Source organism: Malus domestica, chromosome 11 (assembly GCF_042453785.1).
Source record: "Malus domestica chromosome 11, GDT2T_hap1".
In the NCBI taxonomy this organism is placed as follows: Eukaryota; Viridiplantae; Streptophyta; class Magnoliopsida; order Rosales; family Rosaceae; genus Malus; species Malus domestica.
Window position 1 is genome coordinate 772,788 of NC_091671.1, and position 14,098 is coordinate 786,885.

At 37.0% G+C, this 14,098-nt stretch overlaps 2 pseudogenes; one reads left to right on the plus strand and one right to left on the minus strand.

Annotated features, from left to right (window-relative positions):
* Positions 1-2: 2 nt before the first annotated feature.
* On the minus strand, positions 3-5,636 carry LOC139187673 (putative disease resistance RPP13-like protein 1; annotated as a pseudogene).
* A 4,280-nt stretch (positions 5,637-9,916) lies between these two features.
* Positions 9,917-13,612, plus strand: LOC103412653 (uncharacterized; annotated as a pseudogene).
* Positions 13,613-14,098: the final 486 nt, after the last annotated feature.

Consider the following 14,098-nt stretch of genomic DNA (forward strand, 5'->3'; position numbering starts at 1 on the left):
ACACTGAGCCATCGATCCCACCGAATGCAACCCTAACTGACGACAATGCCCACCCAACTGACAATAATGCCCATACGTACATGTATTGACTTTTACCTCTTTTATTCTTCAACTTATTTGCAGGCTGAAATAAGACCATCTGATGGGAGTGAAATAAAGGTTGAATATGAAAACTTATACGTTCATATATCAGCTGACACATTTGAGAAAGTAGTTGCAGCGGTTGCTATAATTGAACTGCTAGTCACCTCTGTATCAGTGAGTTTCGTTTTATGTTTAAACATAAAACTTTACATCCAACAATTTCTTATAATTTTTTCTTTCGTGCTATTTATTATGATTTCTACAGTTGTTTTCTCACTTAAAAAAAATGTCATACCCAGTGCACATGTTTTCTCACTATCGTTACTTGAATAAATATTATTGTGGACATGATGTCAAGATACAACGAAAGTTGCTTAACAATAATAATAAATATAATAATAATAATAATAATAATAATAATAATAATAATGATAAAGCATTTCTTGATAAGATGATACCTCAAAAATTTAACTCTACGCGAGGGATGTGGGATATTTTGTGCCAGTAGCGTCCTTTTCTTGGTTGGAATCTCTCTTTTAGCACAGGACACTTATAGATCCAAAGTTGTGTAAGTGAAGGAGGCAAACCCTCATCTGGAATGGATGCTAGCTTTGGACAATAGCATAATCCCAGAAATTGAAGGGAGGTGAGGAATTGAAAGCCCTTGCTGCTCAGTTTCTTCAAATTTGGGAAGCTTTCTATTATGAGTTTAGTGAGAGATTTGGGGAGGAGCGTCTCCATCTGGACCATCTCGGGTGGAAACGACACCGTATCCAGGTCTTCACCGATGATCCAAAAGTATCTAAGAGAGGTGAGTCTGTGCAACCCCCACTCCAACTCCCACAATGACTTACAGCTCTTAGCCCCAGTTTGGGGTTGAGGTGATTTAAAAAAAAGCTCATATGAAAAAAAGCTGGGAGTGTTTTTGGTGTTTGGTAAACTTAAAAAAAAAGGCTTATTTTGGAAGCTGCTGTGAGAATAAGCTGAAATCAAAGGAAAAAGCTGAAACTGCAATTTGTAGCTTTGGAAAACTGGTTTTTTTTCAAAGCACACAGAACTACAGTGCTCCTTTAATGAAAAGACCCACTATCAGACTACTTTTTTTTTTCCAAAAGCACTTTTACAAAAAAGTTTACCAAACACTCTGCTGATTTATTTCACAGCCGCTTAGGGCTGGTTTGGTATTGCTGTGCTTTGAAAAAAAACTGCTGTGAGAATAAGCGGCTGTGCTGTGAGAATAAGCGGCTGTGAAATAAATCATCAGTGTGTTTGGTAAACTTTTTTGTAAAAGTGCTTTTGGAAAAAAAAGTAGTCTGATAGTGGGTCTTTTCATTAAAGGAGCACTGTAATTCTGTGTGCTTTGAAAAAAAACCAGTTTTCCAAAGCTACAAATTGCAGCTTCAGCTTTTTCCTTTGATTTCAGCTTATTCTCACAGCAGCTTCCAAAATAAGCCTTTTTTTTTAAGTTTACCAAACACCAAAAACAATCTCACCTTTTTTTCATAGGAGCTTTTTTTAAAATCACCTCAACCCCAAACTGGGGCTTATTCTCACAGCACAGCCGCTTATTCTCACAACAGCTTTTTTTCAAAGCACAGCAATACCAAACCAGCCCTTAACCTTCTTAATTACAAGACACGTGAGGTTGGGAGAAAAAGTCAACCTTCACGGTAGTCGATGCTCAATTCCTCAAGAGAGTTAAGATTGTGCATGTCTTCGGGCAACGCCTCCAATTTCTCACAATCTCTGATATAGATCTTTCTCACGCCACCCACTGACACTATAAGGCCCTTTTGTAGTAGTGTTCCACAGTTCCCAATAATTAGAGTTTGAAGATTGCTGAGGTGGCATAAGCCATCCGGTAAGGATTTCAGATTTTGGCATTTCCAGATCTTAATATATTCAAGACAATAATTAGTGTTGTCGCGGAAAAACCCGTCCTCTGCGATTAGCTCCAGTTGTTCACAATAAAATATCCCAAGGTGTTTAAGCGTCCTGAGAAGCTGGCCACTCAATGATAACGACGTCAGAGATTCACATTCTTCAATATTCAAGTACTCAAGACAACTATGAGAAGAAGACGATGGGGAAGAACCAACATCCTTCTCATCTACTAGTGATTTCAAACTTTTGCACTCTCTTATCTCTATTCTTCTGAGATTTTGGAGAATCTGATGTTTTGCCAAATATATCAACGAATGACACTCGGTAATCTGGATGTGTTTAAGAGAAGGTGGCAGACCAACATCTGGAAAAGAAGCTAAACGTGAACATTTGTGTAAGCGAAGCTCTTGAAGAGACGACAACTGATTTAACCCTTTTGGTAGCTTCAAATGATTTTCGCACTTGATTAACTCCATACATTCAATCCTGCACTCCAATATTTGCAACTCCTCTGCTTCTTTTCCCAATTCTTCAACTAGAGGAGAGTTGTCTTCGATCTTCAAACGGCCAAGAGAAGTCAACTGCTGCAATAATCCAGCCTCATTCTTCAATGAAGACTTCAGCTCCTTATATCCATTAATCTTCAATTCTCTAACCTTGGTTAATCCCTTTCTGCACAATTCCCTTGTTTGCAGAGACATCAACTTCGAAATGTTTGAAAGACACAAGGACTTTAATAACTCAAACTCAACCTTAGTAGCTGTATGCACCAACGCTTTACAACCGTCAATGTTTATTTGACGAAGTTGTTTGCAGTTGGTAATCGAAACCACCAATTCCTCACATTTAAAAATTTCAAGCTCGGCTAACAGATCAAGGTTCTCTGGCAGCTTACCTTCCAACTTAGAACATTTTTTTATTGAAAGCCTTTTCAGGCAAGGGAAATCACCACTTCCTCGATCATGTTGGAAGGGAAGCCATACCTTCCAATGCTTCATATTCACAAACGTAATAGTCTCTAATAGCGGAAAAGGAAAGATACACTCTCCATAAAACTCAGCACCAACACTTTCCACCGCATTCATTCCTCGAATATAAAGTTCTTTGAGATGAGGCAATTGTCCGAGAGGTGGCAACGATAAACAATTGTTGCATTCCTCTAAGTGCACGACTGCCATATTAGAGAACAAAGAACTTCCAACCCATGATGAAAATTCTTTTCCAGCATAACTTTTGATGGTGAGCTCCTTGACCTTTGTATGAGGCCGTAACATGTCAAGCACAACGAAATTCGTTTCTCTTGTGTCGCTTGAATGAGACCATTCTAGGACCAACGAATCAAGCCTCTCCTTGCATTTTAAGTTGGCCCTCCGAGCGTCCTCGACATCAGTCACATTCTCCAATCTTGAGAGGCACAATGTCCTTCGGAGATGCATCAAGAACTCTATCTCTCTTATCCCTGATTGATTACTACCACCGCTCACCACAAAATTAGGCAAAGATTGGAGATTCACCAATTTACCTAGTTTTGGAGGCATTCCTTCCACCGAATATGCATATGAGTTGTTGAGATGACGCAAATTAATTAGATTACTCATGTCTGCAGGCAATGACTTCAACTGATGACAGCCTTTCAATATCAATGCCTGCAGGTTGTAAAGAGTGCTTGTTGATTTAGGTAAAGACGTAATGAGCGCGTAAGAAAGGTCGAGATACCGTAGATACCTTAAATCACCGACTAAGTTTGGAAGCTTAGTTATTTTATAGCCATTAAAAGAGAGCACCCGCAAGTATTGCAATTTTGGCAATAAATCAAAAGGAACCTGATGACTTAAATAACTCCGAATATCACCCTTTGTTAGTGGCAGGAAGGTTCGCAAACATTTCACTTCAGAAAATGCCTCAAATCTTTTAACCCCATCAAACCGACCCATGATGTAAGACGAATGGCGTGCCTTCGGAAAACATCTAAGTTGTACACCATCATCATTTTGATTATCCTCCAATCTAAAACAAATATCTCCAGCTGCCCATCGCGCTAAATCACCAATGAGGTCATGCATCACATATTTTGAAGTATTTTTTGTTGACTTTTGAAACAATGACCTAGATACGAGCTCCCGAAAATAATTAGTACGTAAATCTACAATTTGCTTATTACCTTCTGGTCGGGGAAGAATAAAGCCCTCGGCCATCCATAGAAGGATCATTTGCTTCTCTTCGAATTCATAGTCATTTGGAAGTATTGAGCAATAGGCAAAACATCTTTTCAAATGTGAAGGAAGATAAAAGTAGGTTAATCTCAATACTGGAAGTATGTCTTGCTCATTTGATAGACTCCACAGTTTGTTGTTCAATATTTCTTCCCATTCGTATGTTTCTTTACAAAGTAGAACACCACCGAGGGTCCTCGCGGCCAAAGGCAATCCCCTACACTTCGCAACAATTTTCTCCTTAAGTAACTCGTAATTTGGTGGTTTGTCGTTGTTAGAATTTAAGAATGCATGCTGCTCAAATACTTGCAAACAAACATCATTTTGCATGGGCTCCAAATTGTGAACCAGCTTGGCAACTCCCATCATTTTTGAAACATCTGTATCACGTGCTGTCACAATTATCTTGCTTCCTTGTGCTCCATCACGAAAAGGGGACTACAGCTTCATCCATTCACCGTAGCTACAAATTTTCCAAACATCGTCTAAAACAATTAAAAACTTCTTCCCCGCTAACTCCTTCTGCAGATCATCTTGAACCTTATTGTAATCTTCTGTGGTACATTGTCGAGATGTGATTGATTCAAGAATTTGCTTTGTCACTCTTCCAAGGTTGAAGTCGTCAGATACGCACACCCAAATAGCTGGTTGAAACGTTTAGGCTGCAACCATATCTTTGAGTACTTGTCCAGCAAGTGTTGTCTTTCCGACTCCAGCCATACCAACAATTGCAACTACATCGAAATTGACAGCATGATGCTCTTGTTTCGACAACAGCTCAACAATCTGCCTTTTGTCCTCGTCCCTTCCAATCACAGGTCCATCCGGTAGACTAGAACTAGGCGATATGTGTTGGTGTGCCCTTGTAGTCAACGTCCCAATATCAATTTTCAAACCAAGCTGGTCTTTTCGTTCGGATATCTCTTGTAATCTCTTGGTAATCTTTTGTATTTCCGAGTTCATTTTGAAGTTGAAAACACGATTAGGAATTGATTTCCATGCTTTGCTTGTTGTTTTGAAGTTGGAAACACGAGTAGGAATTGATTTCCATGCTTTGCTTATTGTGCTGGAATGAGCATGTTGTATCTGACGTTTCAACATTTTAGTATGATATTTATCCAACACGACTTCCGCATCAAAAGCCAAGTCCTTGAGATCATCGAGCCAGAGCCTCAGTGCATTGCTCTCAGTCGTCAGTTGCCTTTCCTCCGCATCATTCAGAACGGCTTCAATTGCAGACAAGGTGTCACTCCATTTCTTCAATTTTTTATCGACGCTCTTTACAAGTCCAAAGTACTTGATGACCTCGCGCTATGCCAACTTGCTAACCAACACTCGGAGAAACGCCGCAAGAAAAGCCTCTGCCGCCATAGTTTCTTGAATTGGAAGTCTGATCGGTTGACCAATTCCAATTAAGATTCACAAGCAGTCACAGCTGCACAATTAAAACAGATGAAACTAATTATTGGGTACACATGGGCTCAATCGGGTATATGAGTCGCGTTACGTTTTACTGTCAAATAGTTCAATTACATGATATGTTCAATTACGTTTTACTTAAAATTGCTTAAGTTGAAAGATAAAGCACAAAAGATAAATTCGAGACTACAAAATCATATATTTGTTACATTTGAAATAATATTATTAATTTAAGACCTAACACGATACATAACTTGAAACACATCACATTATTAATAAGACCAGATGTGTAGCGAGAAACTACTCAGCCATATTTCAAAAGCTTGAGAGTTTAATGATTCATTCATGTGCCTAGTCTAAAGTGCAATGACATTAAAACGAGTGTGTACTGATAGAAACTTAGCATCAAAGAAAAAAATTAGAAAAACTTTATGTTTTGAATGATTCATTCATGTGCCTAGTCTAAAATGCAATGACATTAAAACGAGTGTGTACTGAGAGAAACTTAGCATCAAAGAAAAAAATTAGAAAAACTTTATGTTTTGAATGATTCATTCATGTGCCTAGTCTAAAATGCAATGACATTAAAACGAGTGTGTACTGAGAGAAACTTAGCATCAAAGAAAAAAATTAGAAAAACTTTATGTTTTGAATGATTCATTCATGTGCCTAGTCTAAAGTGTAATGACATTAAAACGAGTGTGTACTGTCATCATAATATCACATTCCTCAAATAATATAAGTGAAATTAATCCAGACTATCTTAGACCATTTAATGACAATAAGTTACAGCTCAGATCTTCTCAATGTCTTTTTCTGGGTTATTCAAATGGTTACAAAGGCGTAGTTTGTTATAATTTACAAACTAGCAAATTGGTTATATCAAGACATGTTATACATGATGAATCCGTTTTTCCATATCAGAAGTCATTTGCAAAGCATAAAGAAAAGGTTTCAGATTTACAGAAGCCTAGACAGGTTCCAATATTGGTCCAACTTCCAGTTATGGAAGATCACAATTCAGAATTCTTGCCGAGGACAACTTTTGACGAATTGTGGCACTTTTAATTTCGTTTTTTAAATCACTTTTATAATATATGTGAAGGTTCGTAGTGCCCTCCATTAATCAGAACAAGGGGGCAAAAATGCAGCAACTAACCTAACCCAACACAAAGGACAAGAAGACAAAGTTGATCATTTGGCAGACCAGGAAAACGCATGGCAATTGTTATTATATTTTGGACGACTCATTCATGTTATCGAGTTTTAATAAAATTCGATCCCTCTCTTTTTAATTCCATAGCTTGGGTTAATTACACAAAAATTCCCTAAAATTTATCGAGTTTTAATAAAATTTTCTTACATTTAAGACATCGCATTAACATCTCTACATATTTTAATTCACTTTAATATAACTCATTCAGTAAAAATTCTGCTAATAATAAAATATATTAAAAAAGAAAATATTTAAAATAAATAAATTAAAAACTTAAAAATTCGAAAGGGAAAAACGCTATACCTCCCAATTCCAAGCCGCGCCGTTCTTCCTCCCCACCGTCTCACCATCGTCACGTTCATCCCTTTCCTCTCGCCCGCCCCACACTCTCGAAAAAGGGCTATTCTTTGTTCGCTGCATAACTGAAACCTTACACACCCATCTCGGATTGTGGTTCCAGATCGTGCATCCCGTAGAATACATGGGTTCCTTTTCATGGCCATGGCAGCGCTGGAACTCTCCGGTGCCAACAGCAGTACAGAGTTTTCCATAGTGGAATGATCAATCGATGGTTTTTTTTTCTTGATAAATATGTGACTTATGCTTGGTGGAGGAGTTGAAGGATTTGGGCAGCGGGCAGGCGTGGCGGGAATGGTGGTGTGTGAATAAGTCAAAAGAATGAAAGAGAGAAGGAGAAGTTTTTAATTTATTTTTTAATTTTTAATTTTTAATTTTTAAGATTTAATTATTTTTTAATCTAGTTGAATTAGGGAGTAGGTCCCGTCTCTAGCAACATCAGCACACTTAACAAATAAATTAACAGAAAAACTGAATAAGGTCTGACATTGGAACAAATTTGTAAGATGAGGTATGACATTGTTATTTAAAAAAAAAAGTATGATAATGTAGTTTGATCCATAATTGAGGTAGTTTTGTATAATTTACCCTTATATATATGTTCGATACTTAATTTACCCTTTATTTTTATAATTATTTGTTTACAACAATATATTAGAAGGAAAGAATAAATGGATTTCAAACTCTATTTGAACCTAAACTCGAACCCATGACCATTTTCATTCATCCGTGATTAGATAATACTTTATATATCTGATGTTCATTGGAGGCAGACAAATCTGCCTTACAATGATGCTGGTGAACAAGGAAGTCGTAAAGAAGCTTTGGACTTGTTTTGCTTTTAGAAATTAGGGTTTAACTTCTTCTCCATGTGATCAAATGCTCTACTGTTTAGAACTTTGTTTCCATGTTCTCATGATGCAATCAAATTGATTTTCTCTCCAACTTCCAACAAAGATTGTTTCCAGAATTAATGTTTTAAAGTGACTTTTAAAAACAATCTTGCAAAAAAGGAGAGAGAAGAAACACTTTGAAAAAGAAAAATAGAATGACATAAATTAAAAAATTATTTTTGTAAGCTTCTTTTAATTTTTCTAAGTATCTTTGAGGGATAAATAAAGAATTATCATACACAATACTATGATGAATGGACACAATAATATTTTCTCCTAAAAATTTTTACAAGTAGCAACACGCGACGAAATGGACATCAAATTCAATAGTTTATTGTGTACAAACTTCATTTTCCTGCAAAATTTACACACAAATAATGTATTGATATTGATTTGTAGCTCAAGGTAGATAAATGGACCACTCTTTCTCTATAAATATTTAGGTCATGTGTGGATCACAGAACACAGGCCAGGAAAAGGAAATCATGTAATCTGATCACACCAGCTCATAGGTGTTAGTTATAAATCACACCCTCGTATTTAAAGCCTTTTTCCTGCTTAAACCTGTTTTTTAAGATCGGTGCCTTCTAACAGCTTCACATCGATCGATCACATTACGATCACTAGTGTCCATCTTCATTAATAGGACGGTTATAACCATTTATTTGGTTTCAATCTCGAGTTTTTGTTTTCATCTAATTTTCTTTATTTCTATCTCCTACATTTCATAATCTTTCTTCATCATTATTCACATGTCATTTATGTGTGTAAATCTTCTGAACCGAAAATTTGTATGTACGTGATCTCTCTGTGACTTTTCGTAGTTGGGGTTCTACCATGATACTAATTGGCAATATGAAGAGTAATTCAACATCTCATAAGCCCATGCAAGATCACTCATCCCATCAATGTGAGACTTATTCCTAACACACCCCCTCACATGTGATGAATTTTCAAGCTTAACACGTGGACAACACAATATGGTGATGTGGAGCATATGTGGCCGTTTGACTTCACACGTGAGACAACCTGATTTGATACCATAAAGAAAGTTGAAATTTCACCATAAAACCAATTGGTAAAATAGGAAGTAGCCCAACTTTTTATAAACACATGTAAGGTCCTTCCTATCATGTGACTTATTCCTAACACTAAACATTGTTAAACCTTGAAAAAAAAAACAAAAACAAAAAGGCTAATCAATAGCCAAAATGGTCCCTGAGATTTACATAACTCATCACTTTGGTCCATGAGATTGAAAATCAATAGAAATAGTCCATGAGATTGTCCACCATTGATCATTTTGGTCATTCCGTTAAAAACTCTTTGGGCAATTTTCAAAGCTTCGTAACTCAATCGTTTCTTAACCAAATTTGACCCATAATATATCAAAATGAAGATAGAAAAGTGTAGAACAAAATTATATCTATTTAGAAGCCCAATGATTGCCAGAGATGGCCGGAAAAATAGTCTCAAACGTGACTGGTTCGCAAGAAAACTTGAAAACTCGCCGGAAACTGGGTAAACTTTAAACGTTCTTAGCTTCTTCAATACTCAACGAAATCAAGTGATTCAAAAACGAAAAACATACTTATTGACGAGAAAAAGAGAATGGTATCTTTCCCAACAGCTAAATTGCCTTGGTTTGGCCGGAAAACGGCTCGAAAGTGACTAACTCGAAAATGGTTAGCCATTTTTAATAGAATGACCAAAATGATGGATGATGAACAATCTCATGGACCATTTCTATTGATTTTCAATATTGACCAAAGTGATGAGTTGTGCAAATCTAAGCAATCATTTTGCTTATATAGCCTTCTTGTAAACACTGTTAAACACTTCATTTCTTTGTGGCCTATCTTCCCCGGCAAATCCGAACGACGTGCCCAAGAAGACGACGCCGGCGACGATAAAAAGGAAACCGATACGCAGAAGCTCGAGTTCTCAGGCAATCAGCTGGTATTGCGCCAATCCCCAATCACTTCATTTCTGATCAGATTTGCAATTTCAGGTCAGTTTTCTCATCTGGATTTTTGTCAGAATTCAATTTTCTCATCTGGATCGCATGCAATGCTTTTACTCAATTCGTTTTAGCTACATCTTTTGTATAAAATCTAAAAAATGCCTGCTTTTTGTAGAATCATAAAAAAGTTATGTGCTTTCTGATTATTTTGCAGGGATATTTGGGTCATTGGGAAATCCAGAGAAAGAGGATTCATACTTATTTGAATTCGATTTTTGAGGAAAGAGAATTCATACTTGTTTAACACTACGAGGAGTTCTCGGTTCTTTGTTTTTCTTTTCCAAGGAGTTAACGCCGTTTATAATTGAAGTCAGTGTGGACACGTGTCAAAAGCTGGTTAAGTCACAGAGAGGCGAGAGGCAAATTTCGGCGCAGAAGATTTGAACTCCTGAAACTCATCCTCCATCCATCCCGTCCCCATCTTTTCCAGTCTCTCGGCCTCCAATCTCCTTCTCCAAAGTCTCGACCTCCACAACCTCTTCAACAAAGCCCAAATGCCTCCGACGAATTCCTCACCGAGACTCCACCACGAAACCACAGTTATCAGATCAGCAATCCAGTCCTGACTCTAATCTTCCTATGGCGGACTCTCTTGTCTCCCTACGACACCTCCGCCCCCATCAACCCCAATCGCCTATCCACCAACCCCTCACAATAGAACGTTCTCTTTCCTTCTCTGAGCTCCGCTATCGAGTCCAGCATTGTGTGCGACAGTGTCTACTTTGTTCGGATTGCAGAGTGTGGCTATGAGTACGAGCAGGCCTACGCTTTCTTCCCGCTTCTTCCTCTTTGCATGTCGATGTTATCCCGCACAGGTTAGGCTCGGATTAGCAGTTTTTAGTAATACCCATTTAGTAAATTTATTAGTTTCTGGATTTTTGAGCAGTACCCAATTGGCAATTTGTGGCTTTGAGCTTTCCCAATTGGCAATTTGTGAACTTTGAGGTTATCCAATTGAAAATTTGTGAACTTTGAGCTTACCCAGTTGGCAACTTGTGAACTTTGAGATTACCCAATTGGCAATCTCTGAACTTTGGATAAGTGCTTTTTTACAACTAGGCAGTGGTGCTTTGTGGTTTCAGATTTGGTACCATTGGTTCCGGTCATTGGGCAGAGACCTGTGTTAGGATTATCTGGCAATGTGATCAACAACATTGGCTTCGTGTTTGCGGCTGGTTATCTATACAGGTGAGCTGGTTCGGTTAGGATTTTTAGAAGCTCAATTTGATTAGGCAAACTCTATCCGGAGTATAACTACTTGGTAGCTTCAAGTGTGTTTCTTTTCCAACAATAGTTAGAGCTTTACTTACACCATTTTACAAATGAAAGTAAATACCTTTCCTTAATGAGAGAAATTGGATTTTGTTGACAATCAAAGGGAAATAATGTGGAAATGTATAAGAATGAAGTTTCGAGAATGGGGAACTATAATATTTATGAACCTGGATTCAATTGGCTGCCCTTGATTATTTTGACATTGACCTTTTGTTTGGTTTAAAACTTTTGATTACTTATCTTCCCTTTGTCAGTTTAACAGGCTTTCAGTTGTTATTTTGGACCATGAAGCAGCAGTGAGGGCTTCGATCTTGTTTTGCTTCAATCCAGCTTCCATATTCTTTTCATCAATATAGTTTTCCCGTTTTCATCTACTTTATATTGTTGGTACCTATGATATTGCATCAGGCTGGGGTTTTCATCTGCTTTATACTGCAGATATTCAGAGACACTGTTCGCCCTTTTTTCAGTTGGAGGATTGTATCATCTAATATCTGGAAAAGATGTTATTGCTGTTCTTTGGTTTGCCCTCTCTGGATTTTCAAGGTCCCATGGAGTGCTGAGTGCTGGTTATTTCTGTTTTCAGACTATGCATCAGACCTATGATGCTGTTTTCTCGAGGAAGTGTCCTTTTGTAGGTTTCAATTTTTTATTTTATTTATGATTTTTAAATTTGTATATATGAAAGATTAAGGGTCAGTATCATGATTATCAATAATTTATTTTGCCTACCCAGTTCCATGAAAGTAGACTTTCATTCAGCACTACTATGGAGATGCAGTTAGAATATTCTTGTACCGTATCTAAGAAAAAAAGGGAACATGTCAATTATGTAGCAGAAAGCAATTGTTGATTTATACTTGTGAAGAAGATGATCACTTAGTAATTTTCATTTCTGTTGCAGTTGGCATTGCAGGCTGTTGTTGGTGGAGCTCTGCCTTGTATATGCATTTTTGCCCCTTTTGTTGCATTTCAAGCATATGGATACAACAATATTTGTCTTGGACATCTTCCATCCAATATGAGGCCCTGGTGCAAAGCAAGAGTACCGTTGCTGTACAATTATATTCAAAGTCATTATTGGTATGCGATCTTTTACCACCAAGGCTTGTTCACCAGGCTACCACTTTCTCTTTTCTTCTTTAGATAAAGGTTCACAATCATTACTGTCAATTGTTGCTGAAGAGCAATGTTACGGAAAGGGTCCTTGCTCGGCTGATTATCGGAAAATCATCAATAAATAGTAATAAAGGATAGTCTAGCATGTATAACAGTATAAGATACAAATTAGTATTTGATTTTGCAAGGAATGGTAATTGGATTGGCTCCATATATATCTGTATAGTTTCAGCTTTTTATACTTATATTGTGCAATTAATACTGTTAAATATATAAAATTAGAATAAAATAGAAATATATTTATAGTTGATGGTTTACCTTAATGCCAGGGGAGTAGGTTTCTTGAGATACTTCCAAGTTAAACGGTTGCCAAACTTTCTACTGGCATCCCCAATATTGTCTCTGACACTTTGCTCAATCGTCCATTACGCGAAGTCAAAGTCCGAAACTTTCTTCTCTTTGGGATTCCGTGCTCCTCCCTGAGGATAAAGATTCTGCTGCTGTGCTATTTTCTCTAGCAGAATACTCCTCCAGAAGTCAGGGTATTACTTTTAAACAGGCACTGGTTTAAGATGACATATTGTTAATTTATTGCTGTCATTCGCTTGAGTTATTGACGTGTGCCCAAAGGGAATGATTAATTTTGGATGCCTTTATTATTCCACTTTAGTATCTTTTACTGTTTTACCTGTATAATGGTTTCTAACTAATGTGTTTACTTACATCCAATTGTTTTATTATGCATGACCTAATCAATATTTTTGGAATATTGTTTCCCTTCCATTTTTATGTTACCTTTCAAGACCGTGTAATCAATTGTTTGCAAATGTGACAGAAAATCACAATCTCAAAGCAAGGAACCAAGTGAACAAAGATGGTGCTGCTCTTGTCTCAGAAGAACATAAATTATCAGCAAAGCGAGGATACTTGTCTGTTGCTGTGCTTCCATGTATTCTACATTTGGGATTTATGGCAGCCACGGCGTTTTTTGTCACGCATGTGCAGGTTTGACTTTATTCCCTCTTAAAGTTCTTTATTTGGCCAAAGAATTTAAGTTAGGAGTATTTGAAAAATATAAAATTCTAAATTTCAGCTTTATGATACCATGGTTGTCAGTAATTCTCTTTGACTTGACAATATAATTTTGTCAAATTTTTTGGGTTTATATTTGGATTCGGATGAAAACTAAAAAAAATTTCGATCATCATTGACATCATAGATTTATCTTATCTTTCAATGGAAAGGAAAGCTAGTGGAAATCAGTTGCTTGATAGATGAATACTAACCAAGCATGTAAATATTAATCACGCTGAAGTTTTACTTTTTGAATAGATTGACTCACCAAAACCTCCAAACTATGCATGTATGTCCAAATTTGTATGCACCAAGACTAAAACTTTTCACTTAGTAGATGGTGTAAAGATACTGCCTTGTGATCAGAATGGCATAGCAGATTAGTGATTGCTATCTTGGTTTTTAGCTTGTGCCGCTTATTGGTGTTATTTGGAAAATTGATTACCATTGCAACTAGCTTCACTATGTATCCTAACTTTTGATGCTTCATGTTTGACAGGTTGCTACTCATTTCTTATCTTTCAGCCCTGCCCTCTATTGG